The sequence below is a fragment of the Aythya marila genome (genome assembly GCF_965140915.1).
Source record: "Aythya marila genome assembly, chromosome: 1".
NCBI lineage: Eukaryota > Metazoa > Chordata > Aves > Anseriformes > Anatidae > Aythya > Aythya marila.
The window spans coordinates 97,593,295-97,612,954 of NC_139042.1; the positions used below are offsets into that span (position 1 = coordinate 97,593,295).

At 40.1% G+C, this 19,660-nt stretch overlaps 2 long non-coding RNA genes across 4 annotated transcripts in view; one reads left to right on the forward strand and one right to left on the reverse strand.

The window, feature by feature from the left end:
* The window catches only part of LOC309877855, a 637,773-nt gene that overhangs the window by 315,717 nt on the left and 302,396 nt on the right, over nt 1–19,660 (reverse strand). The gene's annotated exons all lie outside the window — the stretch shown is intronic.
* LOC309878637 overlaps nt 14,651–19,660 on the forward strand; it is a 235,056-nt gene continuing 230,046 nt past the window's right edge. For all 3 annotated transcript variants that reach the window (XR_014317586.1, XR_014317587.1, XR_014317588.1), the window contains exon 1: nt 14,651–14,966. This is a non-coding gene — a long non-coding RNA (uncharacterized lncRNA). The remainder of the gene's footprint in view (nt 14,967–19,660) is intronic.

Genomic DNA, 19,660 nt, shown 5'->3' on the forward strand with positions numbered 1-19,660 from the left:
CTCAGCCCGCTTCCCGGAGAGGTGCGCACGTCAGAGAAGCGATCAGCTGGCACTAATTGGCACCCTGGCTCGCAGCCTCGGCAGAGGGCCAGAGGTCTGGTCAGGACTGGAGACTGAAGAGTGCTCTCAACCTTCAAGATGGTCCCTCCAGGTCGGAGTTTAGGGCGTACTTGTAGTGTCACCTGTGGAGTTCAGCTGTGCATCTTGCCGTGCTATGCTTGGGCTGGGGGTAGGGAGCTGCACTCCTCAGGGCTTTCACAGGGCATTTCAAATGCTGAAAACACTTCAGCTTCCCTTCAGATGAAAATATAAAGAGAACATTCCCCACAAAATAACCTGATACTCTGAGGTTGATAAATAGCCATTCCAGTAGCAGGACTGCACTAGAAAGGGGGAAGTGAGGGGGGCAGGTATTGCTTCAAGACAGAACTTTTTCAAGTCCTTATCCTGCATGCATGAGTACCTTTGTGCTGCCAGTTTTTCTGCCCACTGGGCTCAGCAAGGGTATAAATTAGCATTGCCTAAATATTAAAGATACGTTTTTTTGAATAGGTTTGTGAAGTTCTGCTTACTTTAAAAAATGTAGTAATACATGGTCTCTATACACTTGGAAATGTTCCCAGACCAGAATCATATCAGAAAGTTTATTATTGGCTATTGTCTCTGTACAAGTCTTGTATTTTAGAAATTTATTTCTTTCGTTCTTCTGTTTACAAAGTTTCAATCGTTCAGGCAAATAATAATGTCATGAACCTCAAGCCATCAGCTCATTCAGCTCAAATAGGGTGAGTGAAGTAACATTAAGAAATGAGTAATGTACCTGTCTAATGTTTTAAGCCACGCAGTCAAAGGTGATAAAATATATGGTCTGAATTAGAAGTTGAGCAAATTCTCTTTACCTCTGTTTACCCTTGAACATACCAATGAATAATGAGCAGCAATGACAAATGGTTGGTTGTAGTGCTAACCAGAAAAAATAGGTTAATCTGATGCAGGTTAGTGTGTTTCACAAACCATTGTGTGTCTTCAGAAAGTAGATTTTGTCCATCTATATAAGGGCAAATAAAGATGAAATGAAGGTCCTGCACAGGGCATGCGTGTTTCCAGAAACCAGAACATACTTTTTTTTTTTTTTTTTTTTTTTTTTTTTTTTCCCCCTCATGGCTTTGCAATAGAGGAGTTACTGATGATCTGCATTTTTTCCCCACTAAATCAGATAATAAAAGAAACCAGGATCACAGCCACAACTGAAGTGATGGAGTTCTGAAAGTAACACCCTCTTCCAGTCACGCTGCAGCCCCTTTCGCTGCCTCTGTGCTGTGCCTCTGGATGATCTGTTGTACATTTATCTGACAGACTAATACTGGAGCAGCACAGAAGGGAAGGTTGTGAGGTTGTGTTTGTGTCCCAAATCGGGAGAGAGAGAGAGAGAGAGAGTGGGCTCTGCTCTCAATGTTGCTGAAGCCCAATGCAAAAATCAACCTGAATAATGTTTGTGTTTTAATGCTTTACACTGAAGCACAGTGGTACCCAAAATGTATAAGAAGTTACTATTGCAAATTCCCACCTATGGTTTGTGTTTCCGGAAATACTACCCCTCACTCTAGTCTGGACATTGCCCCAGGTGGTGTCTGACTCTTAACCCAAATCAAACAGTAATCGCTCAGACACTGTCTGGCTCTCACACAGTGGACAGGGAAAGCACAACAGCCTTCTAGTTGCCTCTTACAAAGCCCAGGCAAGTATTTCCCTCAGGAAATCTCCAGCCTGTTTTCTTCATTGGCCTTTAGGGCAAGGTTTTAGGGTCATAGTTGCCGTTGCCCTCCCCACTGCTGCAGGGTTCAGCACACTTGGTGAGCAGACTGCACACTGAAGGAGTGTGGTATCACAGTGGTATTGCAAAGCACTGGCTTTTTAACTTTTTTTTTTTTTTTTTTTTTTTTTTTGCTTGCTGTGCCTTGGTAATATGCCATAACTTCGGAGTGGCCAGACTGTGACTGGAGCTGTAAGTGGATTGTCAGCAGTAGAGATGTTGTTGCCAGTCCAGCTGTTATGGCTACCGTGCTGTATTTGGTTGTTGAAGGGTAGCTCAGCTTGCAGGCTGCTGGAAGAGAAAAGCCAGCCAGTTCTCTGAGGCCGCCATCAGAGCGGCTGCGGGTCCCAGCTGTGCGCTCTCCCTCGGCTCACTTGGCAGCAGCCCTCCTGCCAGTTGTGATCAGCTTGCCTAACTCTGGCAGCTCTGTGCCTAGGGGTGCAGCTCCTGATGCTGCAAGAGGCGGCAGCCTCCGTGCCTGTAAAATCAGAGTTTCTCTTTACAAAGACTGAAAATACAACGGTGCTTGAACGTGCATGCAGACAGCATCAAGCACACCAGACACTGTGGGCTGCCCTGCCTGCCTTAGCCAAAATGTATTGCTGCCTTCCAAATGCTGGATGTAGAGTGAGGTGTATGCCTGAGATCCCTGTTTATTTGAGCTGGACTTGTACCTTCTTGTTTGTCCTTTTAGCCTAAACTTGCACCTTAGTCCTCTTCAGAAGACATATATACACACCATGGACCTAAGCAACACCTAAAGCTTTCAGTGAAGGGGGAAGAGAGGAAGTAACTGCTGTTTTAATGAAATAAATAAATAAATTAGTGTTCTGAAAATCAAAGAACACTAATGTTTTGGTATTTGATGCAATATGTTTACAGTCATATTTTTTAATTCAGTTAAGAAAATATATGTTTGTTTTGGAAACAGGTTTTTGGTGATATGAACTGTTTCAGTAATAATTCTGGTGACAGTATACTGTCTCGAAGAAGGAACCAGCTAACGAGAGAGATTTCTAATATCTGAGACTATGAACTGTTGCACTCTTCCGTAACATTTTAGTCTTATCTTTGAAAGTAAGATAGTTCAGCTGTTCTAGTTCACTTTCCTGTGTGACTAAGCTAAGCAATAGAGCTTTGCACTTTCAGATTTTTGTATGAACCCTGTGCCATCTCAGGAAACTCATGTTAATCCTTGGGAGGACCAAAAGAATCTACTAACATATGCACACTGCCAAAGTAAATGATGGTTGGATTCCTGAGATAATCTTTGCCTTTGATCTTGTATATCAGAAAATTTATTTGGTACAGTAGTGATGAAAAAAATTCTGTCTGTTTTGAAGTATCGGCTGCGAACAACCTAGACCTTCTGAATTTCAAGATAAATCAGGACATGTTTTTTTTTTTTTTTTTTTTTTTTTTTTCTCCTTTTCCAATCCTTGGTAATCTCCATTGAAAGCTTTATATTAAAGCAATTCAGAGAGTAGCAACAGCCATTCTTTTTCTGGCGCTTACAACCTTGTATGCAAAATTGCACAAGTTGTGTCGGTGCACAGAAATCTGACTGTATTGTTATCTGTGAAAATAATGGTAGAAAGAAATGCCAGCTATTGCCTTACAGTTCTTCCTCCTTGGATACATGTTTTTTCCTTCTTTCCCTGACCTACGCTAAAGTTCACAATTCATGGTGTTTCTGTGCTCACTCCATTGTACAGAAAATAACATAAAAGCATATGGCCATGTCTTGCTTGTGGTGGGTCTCCAGCATGGAACTTACTGGTGTACACCAATCTTTCTTGCTCTAATTTTTCAATGTTTTCAAGGAAGCCCCCTCAAATGATTCTGCTGTGTTCTCTGTTTGTTACTGGTCTTGCTTTGATGGGTCCCCTGGTTGCCAGTTTGTTGTATGGGATCTTCCTTTTCCTGCGGTGTCCATTCACTTCATATTTTCATATTGTTTTATGTTTTCATATTTAAACCGATTCATCAAATTTTCAATGCAGTGGGTCATTCCCTTCCATTTTTAATGCATAGGGATGTTTTTATGTACCTTTGCAGAACATCACTGAAACTCAATCTTTGAATCTGTTTTAAATCCTTTTTGGAGATTTTATTTTTTTATATTTTTTTAATTTTATTTTTATTTGTATTTTTATTTATTTGTTGTTGTAAGGTTTTGTCTTGTAGGAAGAATATAGCCTAGATTTTTGCAAAACACACTATTCTTCACACTGAATGGCACACTCTTATTTCAGTACTCCCTGAAGTTTAAAGCCATATGCAATAATGAAACAAAACTTTTACTAGTTATTCTGTAAAACTTACATGATAATGAAGTCCGTGCATGAAGCAGCTTATGCTCTGGGCAGAGATTCTACAAACGAGAAACTGGGGTGCAGAAAGATCAGGTTGCCTCCTTGATGACTAAGGAGAGGTGGGGTGGAGCTCTGCTAAAATCTTGGGCATGTTTCAAGGCTTTTTTCTCTTGCAAGCAGAGACCATCAATGACGTCATCTATTAAGACAGGTAGCACATTAAAGAAGGAAAAGTCAATGTTCCCAGTACATGGCTGTCGCTGCTGCATTACTCATTTTGTTAGTACGTTCTGTCTCTGACCTCTCTGCTGTGAGCGATGCTGTTGTATCCTGGACTGCTGTGTAGGCCTGGATAAGAAAACCCACCGAACAGATCTATCCCATCCTTCAGAGGTGGAGTAGTGACCGCAGACAGGGCGGCCAGATAGAAGAGGCTGCCCTGCCCACCCACGCATGGCTGTCCCACCAGCCCCATACCTGCCTTGGCACTGTGGTGGATGCGGAGGTGGTCTCCAGGCTGTTGTGCTGCTGGGGGCAGGCAGGTTTTGGGAAGGCTAAAACATGTTAAGGCTTTCTGCAGGGACTGCAACATGCAGAAGAGAAGGCAGTAACTTCCAGCCATGATTTCTAACCTTGCTCAGGCCCGGAGGAGAGATGGAAAAAAGGGCAGGTCTGCTGCACATCCATAGCCAGTAAAGGCTTGAATCGTTTAAGCAGTTGTTGCAGTTCACGATGATGTCTCAAAACTGAAAAACTGATTTCCAGGTTGCTTTGTTGCTCACCTTCAGATTTCAAATTCAGGCTGATAGACCCCCAAACTGTCTGCTGCTAATTATGTAGCTGTATGGAGAATATATGCTTTTGCCTGCATGTGAACACAACAGTAACAAAAATATTTTTTTCTAAAAATAATAGCAATTGTAGTATTAAACATAATCAGTAACCTATTACTGAAGAATAGGTTAATATTTTTTTCTCTGTACTAATATGCTTGATATCAGATATTTTATCTACTTGTGGTGGCTTTGTTCACTCTTTTTTTTTTCATTTTGCTCATGATTTTATTTAATGGAAGAATCACTTTTCACATATTGGTTTGACAATTTACAAACATTTGTTTGTGCTGAATTAGGTGCATTTCTAAACTTTGTATGTTGCTACTGACAGTTTGGGAATTGATTTTTTTATCCCTAGAGAGGTGCCTTTTTGTCTTTAAGGCAAATTGAAGTTGACTGCTAGAGCATTCCTTGGTAGAAGACAGAATCTTCTTTTGGGGTATTTTGCCATTGAGAAGCTTCAACAAGGTTTTGTGACACCAAAAAATAAAAAATTCACAGACAAAGTAGCATCATTAACTTTTAGAGTAAATAAATAGGAGCAAACATGACCAAGCTTTTTTTTTTTTTTTTTTTTTTTTTTTTTTTTTTTTTTTTGCAGGACACCTGCAAGATGTCCTGGCAATAAAGAACTCTTGTTGCCGGTTCTCAGGGTTTGCATGAGTGCTTCTTTCCCATCACCCAGCCCTTGTGCGAGAGGTGACATCCCTTCTGCACAGAGCCTCAAGGAAGAGCACAAGCGAGGACCCAGCTCCCTTTGGGCTGCTGCGCTGGGGTGACAGGAGGAGTCCCTGAGGGCCACCATATGCCTTTAACGTTTGTGAGACTGAGGGGTGAAAATAGTAGCGTGTAAGCGATTATAGCTGACTAATTTCTTATATTAGGAGTGAGTTTCTATATCTGAGTAATTGGTAACGACAGACATTGAGAAGGCTGAGGTATTCAACATGTTCTTTGCCTCTGTCTTCACTGACAGACAGGCTTCCCAAGTCTTTCATTTCCCTGAACCTGTAGATGGAGGCTGGGGGAGCAAAGTTCCACCCACTTTAAGTGAAGAGCGGGTTTTGGACTACCTGATGAATCTAAACAGGTACAAGCCTATGGGACCTGGTGACATGCACCTCAGGGTCCCGAGGGAACTGGCTGATATAGTTGCCAAGCCTTTCTCCACCATAGGTGAAAAGTCCTGGCAGTCGGGCAAAGTCCCTGGTGAGTGGAAAAAGGGAAACATGATGCCCCTTTTCAAATAGGGATGAGAAAGTCAGGTTGTTTAGAAAGCAGAGGAACTCCTACTCAGACTGGGGAGGAAGAAGAAGTTGAGAGAGGCTACTCCAAAGTGGCTGGGCCATCAGAGGAACAGGAAGTTGAAGAGGGAGATACCATAAGAGCATCAATAACTACCTGAGGCCTATACCAGCGGGAGTCTAATTGGGAATGAGTGGCAAAAATACCCTATTGTTACTGGCCTGGGTGCTCTGTGCATCCTTGGCATAGACTGTGTCAGAAGAGGATATTTCAAGGGCCTTTTTTCTTCAGGGAGACAAACTAATAAGGGAAAAAACATCTCTCCCTGTCCCCTTTTGTTCACTCTCCCTTTCTCCTTCACCCTCCTCTTCTCCTCCAGGCTAGTTATGATAGCTCTTTAGGTCTTTGAATATCCTTGGGATCTTCAGACCAGCATGTTATTATTATTATGTCTCTGGAGTACACTTCAGGTTTTGTTTAAGGTTAAACAACTACTTAGGAATGCCATCCAGAGATCTGTCCTGAGGCAGGATAGTTATGAGTGGCAAGGTGTGTGGGAGGATATGGGCAGGCATCTAGAGCAGCGGGCACCTCCAGTGCTTTGGAAATTCACCCTTGAACAGGTGCAAAATCCTAAAAAACAAATCAAAACACCTGGCAGAATGCTTGAAAAAGGTGTGTCACCACTCTGGCAATTCCAGGGAGACACAAATCACTGCAACGCGTTGGGGTTTGGCCTGTGCCTACCAAGCTGCAATTGATGCCGCTCCAAGGCTTGCGACAGGCCAGGTGGCCACTCCAAGCCCCACACTGGGCACCAAAAGGACTGTTGTGGTTTGACCTGGCTGGCAGCTAAGCACCACACAGTTGTTCGCTCAAAATTAAGCCTATGGGTTGAGATAGAGACAGTTTATTAGGACAGAAAAGAAAGGAAAATAATAATGATAATAGTACTACTACTAATAATGTGTACAGAGAAGTGATGCACAATGCAATTGCTCACCACCTGCTGACCGATGCCCAGTCGATCCCTGAGCAGTCTGGCCTCCCTCCCCCCAGCTAGCCACCCCATTGTTTAGCATGACGTCAGATGGGATGGAATACCCCTTTTGCCAGTTTGGGTCAGCTGTCCTGGGTCTGTCCCCTCCCAGCTTCTGCTGCACCCCCAGCCTGCCTGCTGGCAGGTCAGAGCGAGAAGCTGAAAAGTCCTTGGCTTTAGTCCTTGGCACTGCTCTGCAACAATTAAAACATCAGTGTAGTATCAACGTTATGCTCATCCTAAATCCCAAACACAGCACCATACCAGCTACTAGGAGGAAAATTAACTCTATCCTTGCTAAAACCAGGACACCACATCACAAGGTATGGAATATCCCTTTGGCCAGTTGGGGTCACCTGTCCTATTTTTGTCCCCTCCCAGCTCCTGCTGCACCCTCAGCCTCCTCACTGGCAGGGCAGAGTGAGAAGCTAAGTCCTTGACTCAGTGCAAGCGCTACTCTTCAACAATTAAAACAATTAGGAGGCATTTCTTCTCAGAAGGAGTGGTCAGGCATTGGAAGGGGTTGCCCAGGGAAGTGGTGGCAAGGAAAGTGGGGGTGTTCAAGGAAAGGTTGTACCTGGTGCATAGGGACATGGCTTATTGAGTGATATTGGTAGTAGGGTGATGGTTGGACCAGATGATCTGGAAGGTCTTTTCCAATCTTAATGATTCTATGATTCTAAACTCAAAACATTTTTATTTATTATTTTTTTTTTTTTAGGATATTCATGTTCTTTTCTTGAAAGATTTATGGCTTGTCTCTATTATCATCAGGGGTTTAGGGGTTACAGACATGAATGAACTGTGCGTGGAGATGCAGGATTTCTACCAAACAGGTGTCTTATGAAATCTTTGTTTGCATCAAGTAGGGCTAGATGCTTGCTTGCTTGTTTGTTTATTTATTCAGATAGCTCTAGCCCTGCATACCCAGCCACAGAGACTATTTTCTCAACTTTTTGTCAAGCCTATATCCACCCAGACCTCGCTTCCTGGGATGCTTGGATTCACTCATGTATCTCTACCTCCAGGGTCTTTTTGGCACTAGATTTGTTTTATAGGAATACACACACAAATATATATATTAGAAATACGTATTACAAATATAAATACTGCTAAAATGAAATAGTGTGGATGTATATATCTGGTTTCTCTTATGTGGTCAAAATGAAAACTGCCTCACACCTGACCAGCAAAGATGAATCCACCCATCCTGATCAATACTGGTTTTTTGTTTGTTTGCTTTCTGTGATGGTACATTGGCAGAATACTGGTGATGTACAGACCTCATTAAACTCTCATTTAATGCTTGTCACTGGAATGACTACATCTGTTTTTGTCTTCAGGATTTTCATTCTCTTTAATCCCAGTCTTTTTATTCACTCATACTTCCAAGACCCAAGAGACACAAATAAGTAAACAAACTTCTTCACTCCTTGAGTAAGGTAACAAATAACAGTCAAACCCACTTGTTTTCATTCCATGGAAATCATGCCAGCTGAAATAAGATTTTCACCACACAGCACTTAAACAAGTTCTAAGAACAAATTTATTGATGAAAGTCTTATCCTGGTGGTTATAAAATATTTAAAGGACCTCTAGCTATCTGCAAACTTACTTTAAACCTTCTTTGGTATCTTCTCATGGTTTTTTTTTTATACATTTGAATCCTGAAAATTTGATGTCTCTCAGTATGCGTCTGCAGACCTAATTATCAATCATCTCCAGATGCCACCAAGTTGGGTGAGAGTGATGAGGGTAGGAAGGTTCAGCAGAGGGATCTGGATAGGCCATGTCCAGTTGTGTATGGCCATCAACAAGGGCGAGTGTTGAGTCCAGTATCTGGGTCATAACAACCCCATGCAGTGATATAGGCTTGGGTCAGAGTGGCTGGAAAGTTGCCTGGCAGAAGAGAAGCTGGGGATGCTGGTCAGCAGCTGGCTGAACATGAGCTGGTAGTGTGGCTAGGAAGACCAATGGCATCTTGGCTTGTATCAGAGATAGCATGGCCAACAGGTGTAGGGAAACGATGGTCCCCCTGTACTCAGCCCTGGTGAGACCACACCTCAAGTACAGTGTTCAGTTTGGGGTCCCTCACTATGAGAAGGACATTGAGGTGCTGGAGCATGTTCAGAGAAGAGCAATGAAGCCGGTGAAGGGACTAGAAAACTGGTGTTATTTAGTCTGGAGAAAAGGAGGCTGAGGGGAGACCTCATTGCTTTCTACAGCAACCTGAAAGGAAGATGTGGGGAGCTGGGGGTTGGCCTCTTCTCACAGGTGACAAGTGATAGGATGTGAAGACACGGCCTCAGTTGGCAAGGATGCACTTAGCTTGGATATCAGGAAGAATTTCTCAATGGAAAGGATGGTTAGGTATTGTAACAGACTGCCCTTTTGTGGTTTGCCTGTTTGTGGGATGTGATTTAGTAGTGGACTTGGTATAAGTAGACAGTTGGATTTCATGATCTTAAGGGTCTTTTCCAACCTAAATGATTCCATGATTTGCCTCCTTTGATCTTTGCTTTCCCTTCTCAGATCCCTTCTGTAATATTTGTGACAATTCTTTTTTAGTCATTACCAGAGTAAGATTTCTGCAAAATCAAAGAAACAAAATATACAATATTCATCTTTCAAAGAAGAAAAAAAAGCTTCTTCAAACTTGACTGTCTTGTAGATGAATACGAAAACACTGGGGTGGTGTTTAAGATGGGGTAAATAAGATATGATGGGGTGCAGGGTCTGATGTTGCTCCATTGAGCAACAATGCTCAACAATGGTGAGCAACATCCCAGAGCTAATGTACAACCAGATCCAGGGGGTAGCCCAGAGTACAAACAGTTCATGTTTTCTGCCCTGTTCTCAATTCTACTTGTTTTTTTTGTTTGTTTTATGTTTTTTACTGAACTTCAACTTGAAATGTAGATCTTTATTTAAATTGAAACTCTCTTTAAATTAGATCATAACATCCATTAATAGTATGAAGTCAGAATAATTTTATTACATCACTTTATCCTTCTCTTTTTTGTTTTGGATAGGCCAGTTGGATGTCGATCTTTATGAACTCTACCTGCTCTACCTTAATCAAGTATGTTCCTGTTTTGTCCTTTTGACCGAAGACTTCTGATGTTTAGAATTAACTTTTTTCTCAGTTGTTTTCCATTCTGTGTTGGGCTTTACACCTAATTAGAGGTAATTGTTTCCTTGTTCCTACAGCATCAACCAAGCAAGCAGATCTTGGCTGCATCTTCCCGCTATATGGGGGGCTCCATTCCAGGAAGAGTATAGCAAAGACTTCGGTCATTTAGTATTTATCTCTATTTCTTTCGTTGTTCTGAACCTCTAACAAACATGCCTTAGATGCATTTCACTTACTTCACTAAGCTGTGAAAATCATGGAAATCAGTGTTTTGGAACAATAGCATGAATGCTATAGTGTTGTCACAATGGTTTTCACTCTAGATTGTTTTAACAACGCTTTAACACTTTTTTAGGCTTGTATTGGGTTCTCTTGTTTTTGTTTTGCTTTTTTTTTTTTTCATAATTTTGCTGTTTCTAATCCAGGACTCAGACAAGATATCTGAACTGGGTTCAATTTGTGTCTAATAATAAAATGCAAATTCCCATTAAGTTTGTAATTGTGGAATAGGAGGGAGAAGGATTTATAAGGCAGTGGTAGGAGGAGAACTTTAAGTAGCAGTGCATGGCGAATGAGATGCACAGCTTCCATTATCAATAGGAGCTGCATATCTAATCCACCAGGCTCAGTGCTGGAGAAAATGTACCCTGGGATGTCAGGTGTTAAGGGGAAGAATGGGCCTCTCACGTTCTTTGCGCTTACAAGCTGGCTGTAACCTTTTGACTCTCTCTCTCTTTCTCTTCTCTAGTTTTGTTTCCTGAAAGGAAAAGGGGGTGGGGGAAGGTAGGGGAAGGAGATTTGAAGAGTGGAAGATTTGTTACAAAGTGCTGTAGTGCATTTGCAAGCTTTTTTTTTTTTTTTTTTTTTTTTTGAGGGGGTGATTAGTTTTGTGTTATCTTTTAAGAAAGAAGTTGCTTTTCAGGTAAAGTATTTAGGCTTAAGATATAAGAATCAGTGGGTAACACTATTGACACATTATGCTGTAGGGTTTTGCACGTAGCTTTTTTACCTCTCTAACTAAAGTGAATATAGTTTCATTTAAAAGCATAATAGGTGAGGAGAGCTGGTACTATGAATTAATGTTACTTTTATATTCATTAGGTACTATGCAGAAAAGCAACCCCCCAGATAACAAAATCCCTTTCATTCTCAAAGAATCCCCTAATGTGGTATGGTCAAGTATTCTATCCATTGCACAAAAAGAATTGGTCACATTGAACTTGGGTGTACTCCAGACCTGACGATGTGCGTATGCAAAGGAAAAGCTTGTATAATACTCGCACATTTCATCTACTTGCTGTCTCTGAGTTACTAAGTGTGGAAAATATCCATGTGAATGTACCCTATGTGAGTGTTTACTTATTGGAATTAAAAAAACACGTGGTAAAAAATACAGGAAAAAATTAATGGTGTCTAATTAAGGTAGGTCTACAAACTTCATGACTTCATGAGAAGAAAGAGCAGAATGTGGAAAAATATGCCAAAAGGTACGTTGTCCTTCCTTGAAATAGCATCTGTACTGATCTTACTAGAATGTTAAAACGGCAACACTAATAAGGTGGTGTTTACTTAAAGAAAGTCTTGCTCGTAGGAGAATGTCCTGAGAACCTAAAGGAATTATATATATTTCTGGCTATCACCTTGGGTTTGAGAGCCATGTGCCTCTTCTAGCTTTGCATCTTTACTCGTTCATGATTATTTTGAAATGGCTCATATTGCCTTTGCTTGGCTGTAATGTGGCAGCAATGGAGTAGAGCCAATGGAGGGGTAATTTTACAGCCAGCAATCAGGAAAAGGAAGAGCCCTTAGCCAGGGGACTCAACAGTGCCAGGACGAGCCATTATTCTATTATTATTTCCAGTGTGGAGGCATTGTTTTAAGTTACATTAAAAACATCCTTTAAATGTCATCGTTATTTGTGTTGTAAATTTTCCATATCAACCTTTCCAAAAGAAAGGTGTGTGAATTTTTTTTACATATATCCAAGTGGAGTGATTGGGATGTATCTTGCTTTACAAACTATATGTTAAAGGGGAACCTCAAATTTAAGGTACTTCTCCTGATTTAGAAAGCCTGGAAGATCACAGAGATTGGGCAAACATGGCAGGAGTTCTATGTTTCTTAACAGTTGCTGGGAACAACTCTCTGAACAGCCTTTCTCCTGGCAGGCACAGCCTAACCGTCCTTTCTACTATTAAGGACTCCAACCCCTTGTGATTTAAGTGCTCAACCCTATACATTTTGCAGGAACCTATCATTTAGATGGCTAAAAGAGAATGAAGTCTATATCATTATTCGTGTGCGTGGGTTTGCATTTGTCTTCTGGAGATCGTGTGTTTGCTGAAACCCATTATGGATTTAAATGGTGATTTGGAGAATTTGATATAGATAGCTTGCTTGTTTTCAGTTACTCAGAAGTCCTAGGATATTAAGTGTTTTATACTTAATCCTTCTTTAATTTCACCAGGTTGAGCATGTGTTGTGAACTAATGTTGAAAGGATCTGTTTTTGAATATTATCACCACTTTTTTTATGGATAGTCTTTCTGGAGGTAAAGGCCTTGCATCTATGAGGCAAGTGACATTTGGCATAAATGCAAAAAGGTGAAGCAATGTGCCTGAAATCATTAGGGCAGTCTGAGACATAAAGGGGAACTGAACCCAGATATCCTAAAACCCTGTCCCAGTGTCTTAATCCTGGCACCATTTTTTTTTCATTCAAAATTTAAGTTTCCATGATTATCATTTCTACTGCCAGGGCTTTCCAGGGATTTAAACATGACCTAATTTATTAAATGCTGTCTTATGTGCAAGACAGAAGCAAAATCCTTACCCCAGGGCACTTAGTCAGTGGCCCTGATCCTGCAATCTGATCTCTGGAATGAACGTCTGAACTAACACAAGCCATGCTGCATGGTCAGAGAGCTCAACTGGGGTTTTAATGGTGAAGAGACATGTAGAGTGCAGGTTGCCTACAACATCCTCAGTGATTTTCAATGCACTACTATTACTTTCCTGTTTTATTATGTGTTTCCCTGCATTCTCTCTGAGCTTTTGAGCAGTTGTTGCTCAGTTACCTTAAGTACGGGGAGAAGTTTGGTCTGGACTATGTTTTTTTTTGTTTTGTTTTGTTTTTGTTTCCTCCCTCCCCCCCTCTTCAAGCTATCTATAAGCCTTGATCTGTTGCACTACTTAAAGACGCTTTGCGATGCACCTTGAGATTAAAGTGCATCGCCCCTGCCGTGCATTGATCTTGTCTGGCCCAGAAAGGGGTTGTCATAGATCTGCTTTTGAAATCAGGACTCCCTCATGGGTTTTTCCAAAGCATCGTCCATGTCATTGGGTTGGCAGGATATGAAGCTGAGGGTCTTTTTGAAGTTTTCCTTCACACCAAGGGGTGTATGCTTGTCATGTGGGAATCGTGGTAAGTTACACCCTCTTCTCGCTGTGTGTTCAATGTGGGATAACTTGATGCAGTATTTAAATATTCGAGGTCTTTTAAGAAAGGCTATTGTTTGATTTGTTATATTGGAGTCCTAAAATGGAGAGTGGAATCTGAACGCACGCAATTCATTTCTTGGAGGGGACTGAAACGCACAGACTGAACTTCATGAATTAATTAAATAGTCCTACAAACATCCATCCCCTTGCAGCTACAGACAATAGTCTTATTTTAGGAAACACGGTCCTGTACTTCATCAAGTATCACTCATGCCACTATTATTTAGTTTTTGCATAATTGTAAAGCAAATACCACTTTTAAAGATTGCTAAAGTATCTCACATTTCAGTCTCTCTTTTTTTTTTTTTTTTTTTTTTTTAAGTACAAAAAAGAAAAAAGTTAGTTTCCTGCATCAAATGATTTGTTGCTGGAAAAGCAAAGTAACATTTCTTTACTGAAAGCTCTTCCTGAGAAATTGTGGTACATGGAAAATATTTTTCAGCTTTTGGAATTTATTTGATTTTGAACACTTTTGGTTATGTAAGTTTTAATAAGTAGCTTTGGTGTACCCCTAAAGGCACACCCCACACACTTATGTTGTGTGACCTAGGGTCACAAGTAATGGCTGCAAGCTAATTGATTGAGAAAGGCTTGTCTGACTGGGCCCCTTTGAGTCCTCCCTTTACATTCCTAAATTTCTGTAAAGGAGGCACTGGCAGCTTTGCCTAGTGAGAGGAGGGGTTGGGGGAAAGGGAGGAAGTTTCTCCGTTTCTGATTATGCGCAGAGTTTCCTTGTACTGAGCTTATGTTCTCCACCCACTACTTAGTAAGAACTCCTTAACAACTTAAAGCTTTATCCCTGTGAGTACCAGAAAAGTGATTTGAGTATTTATTGAGCAGGGAGAACAAACTGCTTGCTCCAGGCAGGGAGAAAGCTTATGGAAATGATATTAGACCTTCAGCAAAGTGCACAGCTGCATCATACAGAAGCTGAGACTCAAACTGACAGGCAAATAAGCCAGATCACGGAAGGGGCCTCTGTGTGGCAGCTCTGAGCTACCAAGTGTTGGACAACTAGGCAAAAAGTGCAATGGAACAGGGCAGAAAATAGCACACTAACTTCAGGCAACTGTTGCTTTTTCATGGTGAGTCCAGATTTGAAATGTTGTTTGAAATGTAGCTGCTGTTGTTGTTTCTAAAAACCCTTCCGCTTTACCACAGCTATCCTTTTGCAAAGCTCATTGTGTTACAGATTATTTGTCCGGATGTGCACTTCAATTCTGAACGGTGCAGAAGTGTACAGGGATGGTCCTTTCCTTGCTGCTTGCATGCTGTTTTTCTTTTGCTTGCTTCAGGAGACAGGTCCAGTTCTTAAAAGCATGCGGTGTAGCTTCTGATTTGCAAAGAAACAGTTTTGCAGCTAGCTCTTGGTGTGCAACTGCACATAGGTGAATAAGTGACCGTGATTTCTGTGCACAGTTTTCTGCTGCAGCTTGAGCTTTGTGGCACCTCTCCATTGCTCCTTATTTTGCTGCCTTATCTTGAGAATGTATGGCACGGTCACTATGAAAAGAGCTTTGTGTTTGAATTCCTGGTGAGTCGAAGGGTCAGGGCCTATGAGTTATCTGCCTGCCAGCAAGACTCATTGCTGTGTCCCTTTATTTTTCAAGCTGAAATAGAAAAAACATGTGTCCTCATCCCTTTTATATAAACGTATTTTGAATTCAGATTTTACATGCTGTCCGTGTGTGCTTTGTTCCTTTGACAAACTTGGGTTTTGAGGGGAAGCCAGTTTTATTCTGTCCATATTTATTCTATTTACTCAAGCTTTCTTGCAGCTTTTTTGCATTCCTTTGTTGTGATGCACATAAATTTTTCTTAAAACAACATTCAGTGATTCTGATTTCTGCTAAGAAGAAACAAAGGATTTTATGCATATCTCTAAACATACCAGGGAGCTATCTAAATTTTAGGTAAGTTGCAAAATTATACAGAAGATAAGACTTTTGTAACTTTTGCCTCTCTTAAGGAGGGAAACAATACTTCTGGGTAAGTTCTTGAACAGATTGTGTTAGATGTACTAGTCATCTAGTGTAATGGTAGTAAATCTGATCTGAGCTATAATGTTATTTCAGTCACTGGCTTTATTTGAAAAAGCTGCTGTATTAGTAGAGCAACAGAATTAAACATTACACGTTGACAGTAACATTAGAAATATGTTTGCAAAAACTGTTGAGTGGATGAAATTTAGAGCAATAAATCATCAAGGCATGTCAAAATTAATATGTATGTGATGTTTTAAGATGCTTGTGATTTAGAGGAGAAATGAATCTGTTTTTTCCTCCAACAGAAGCGTGTTTCTGTACAAAATGATCTTTGTTGTATCTTTCTTCAAATAAATAGTTTTCTTTTCAAAAAGTAAATAATCTAAGTCAGAAGGTGCAAGAAAAGTCTCAGAATTATGTAGCCTTTATTTGGAGCTAAAGGAAAACTGCTCATTTGGTAGGATAATTCCACTATGCAGTGTAATGAGTTGGTCAGATGAAGCCTCCACAGGTGGTGCCACTTGTTTCTTGACATGTCTTTCTAAGTTTGTTTGCTCACCTGAGGAAAAAGATGAAAAGGATGCCCTTTTAATGTGTGTGTGTATATATATATATATATATATATATATATATATATATATGTATATATACATATAGAGAGAGCTTCAGAACTGGGTTGATCTGGTGTTGCAATCCCTTTCAAATGCAGAAGGTCAGGTTGTTTGTCTATTGTGCTAATTTGCCAGTCTGAGCTCTTGAATTTGCCCATGAATTTTGGAAAAGAAAACAAGAGAAAAGGAAAGAAAAAGGAGGGAAAGTTGTTTCAAAGAAATGCTAACCAATACAGGGTGGTAGGTGATGATACAATGTAAGATGATTTAAATAGACATCATGCTTCTTGTTTTCTTTTTGTGAATTGGATTCCTCTTTATTTTGACATGGGCAAAACCTTAGGCTTTCTACAAGAAAATCCTGTCTGTGTCCCTAGTTCAATTAAGAATATGCTTTTCTTTTAAGAGTTTCAGGGTCTACTTTACAGGAAAGAAATGTGTCCTCTGATGTGGCATAAATATATGACACCTGCTGAAGTGCTCTTTACACCCTGAAAACCTGACAGTAGAAGAAACTTTGAAGAGCCATTCTCCTTCCAGCTTTGGTAGCCTGCAGCACTGGGAAGCTGGTGGCCTCTTAGTGGTGGCAAGGGGCTGGGGGCACAGGGATGGTGGGCATGCACCGCCGCCACCTCCCGGGGGGTACACAGGCAGGGGACCTGCCCTCCCTGTGCTGCTGTGATTCCATTGGTGAAATGAGGCACCGGTGCTGTTGTGAAACCTGATTAGAGGATTATGGAACATTTCTTCACGCTCTGATGACTGGCCTGATGAAGGGGAAAGGGCTTAATGAGGTGGAGAAGAATTTACTGATGATTTTCTGCTTATATTTATCGTTAAAAGAAGAATATAATCTCCCAATGGCTGTGTTTTACGACTCAACAGTAATGACAGGAGTGATGATTAACATTAGTATTCTTACTGGCCATCTAAGATGCACTTTTGATAGAAGACTGACAGAAAATATTGTGGTTGCTAGGAAGTTTAAACATGACTAATATACTTCTAAATACTACTAGTTTTGTTTTGAGAACCAGTATATAATACTGAAATACTGAAACAGCATATAACTCCTGAAATAAAAATCTGTGGCCCTAGCAGGGGAGAGTAACATCAAAAGAGTAAATGGGAAAAATGCAGGAGAAAGTGATCAGCAAGCAACTTAAAACATAAAAATGTGTCACAGCAGAGTGAGAGAAGCAGTCTGTGCTGACAATATCTTTCTTTCTAACAAGTGGAACTCAAACTATGTTTTCCATATGGAGGCCCTATGAAACCCATTCTTTCAAGCTCTAGCTGGAAGTTCAGGAGGAAAGGAGAATTTCCAGGAGTACCAAGTGTAGGCCTAGCTATCCTCCTGCTGAAGTCAATGAGAATTGCATAAGAATAAAGCAAAAACTGTACTATCTGATGCTAAATAAAATACAGGATTCTCCAAATTCTTTCCCTGTGTACTTTTTTTTCCTAGTCATTTATAAGTTTCTGGAAAAACAAACAAACAAGAAATTTAGCAGGATCTGGAAATATAATCCTCTTTTAGGTTACATCAAACTATTTCCTTTGTATCACTTTGTCATTTTTTGGAATGTATTTTTTGGCTTGTTTTTTTTTTTTTTTTTGTTTGTTTGTTTGTTTGTTTTGTAGTCACAAACCACAGGTGATTATTTTTCTTTTTGTTTAAGGAATTATTTTAACACTATTTTAAGCAGCAGAAGTGGGAATAAATTATACTTTTCCTGTGAAAACTGGAGTAAATGAAACAAATACAACAAAAGGCTTTGAACAACAATTTGTGGAACAATTTGATCAACAGGTAGATTGTAGCTTTTTTTTTTTTTTTTTTTTTTTTTCCCCAGAGGGCTTAAGTTTTAACAAAAAATCTAAATAATTTTATACTGGATATGTTAAATTATAGCTATTATGTACCTTTTGGCAGTTAAGTGCTAGGCTACTGTTGTCCTTGCTCTGAGGATCATATGCCAAACTGGGCATTGCACATGAATAGCACTGAGGGTCTAGTCCTTTGAGAGCCCAGTGCTGAAAGAACTTATCCTGTGCACATTTAGCTGGGTGCAGAGAAGTGAAAGCACTAGAAGTACTGTTACCATCTTGGAGCATCTCACGTGGAGAAGGAATGAACCCCCTCTTCATTTTCCCAATTCAAGTCTTACCAATACGCAATTTTGATGTAGATTATTCATTTTAATGCTTCTGTTGGCTCTGTCCCCCAGAATGGTTTTGATTTCATACTGAATCAGAGTTTGAGAAAGACGGAATACCTCTCTGAAGTGTTCAGAATGAATAGGGCTTGTGTAAGTTTTATATGTATGTTGCTATATATATTGCTATATACGTGTATATGTAGTTAGTAATACAAGGAGATAACCTCTTTTTTACACAAAGCCTTCCTAGACTTGAATTTGAATTTGGCAGCGGGCTGTATTAACTCAAAATTCATGTGTTTTTTTTTTTTAATCTTATGCCGCTTATACATCAGTGTGATAATTCAACAGCTTCTCTCCCAGTGTTATCACCAGGAAGCTGTGACTAGCTGGTACATGCAACTCAGCTACCTGGTCAGGTGGCTGCTCTCAGGCAGGACAGGCAGCAGTAGTAGTGACCTCCTTCTGGTTTACCTCTAAGCTTCTTTTTTCTGCTCATACAATTATGTTCAACAACCTGTCATTCTTGTTATAGAATCACATCAGATTATGCAGTGTTTGAATTTTTTGACATATCAGCAGGTCTTGGGGGATATAGCTTTTTAACTTTTTTTTTTTTTTTTAAGTAGATATTTAGAAAATGCCATAGAAAACCACTAAGCCACACTTTATTCTTATTAATATTACCTACCAGGGAACAGTGGGATTGTAACCCACAACATCTTGACTTTATTTAGTCTACTACACTTTTTATATTATTAAGGCTTCAGTCATACTACATTATTTTAATATCATTCTTAGTTTAATGTATTAATCCATAATAATTTAGCCTAAACTTTGGCTAAAACTGCTCCCTCAAAAAGTATCTCTTTCTGAAGAAAAAAATATATAATGAATAAAAATGAATATATATATATATATATATATGATGAGCAAAAGCAATAGATAATTATCTATAAGCAAAGATATTTTTTTGGAAAAAGGGGATTTAACTAAACTTACCTGATTATACTCTATTTAA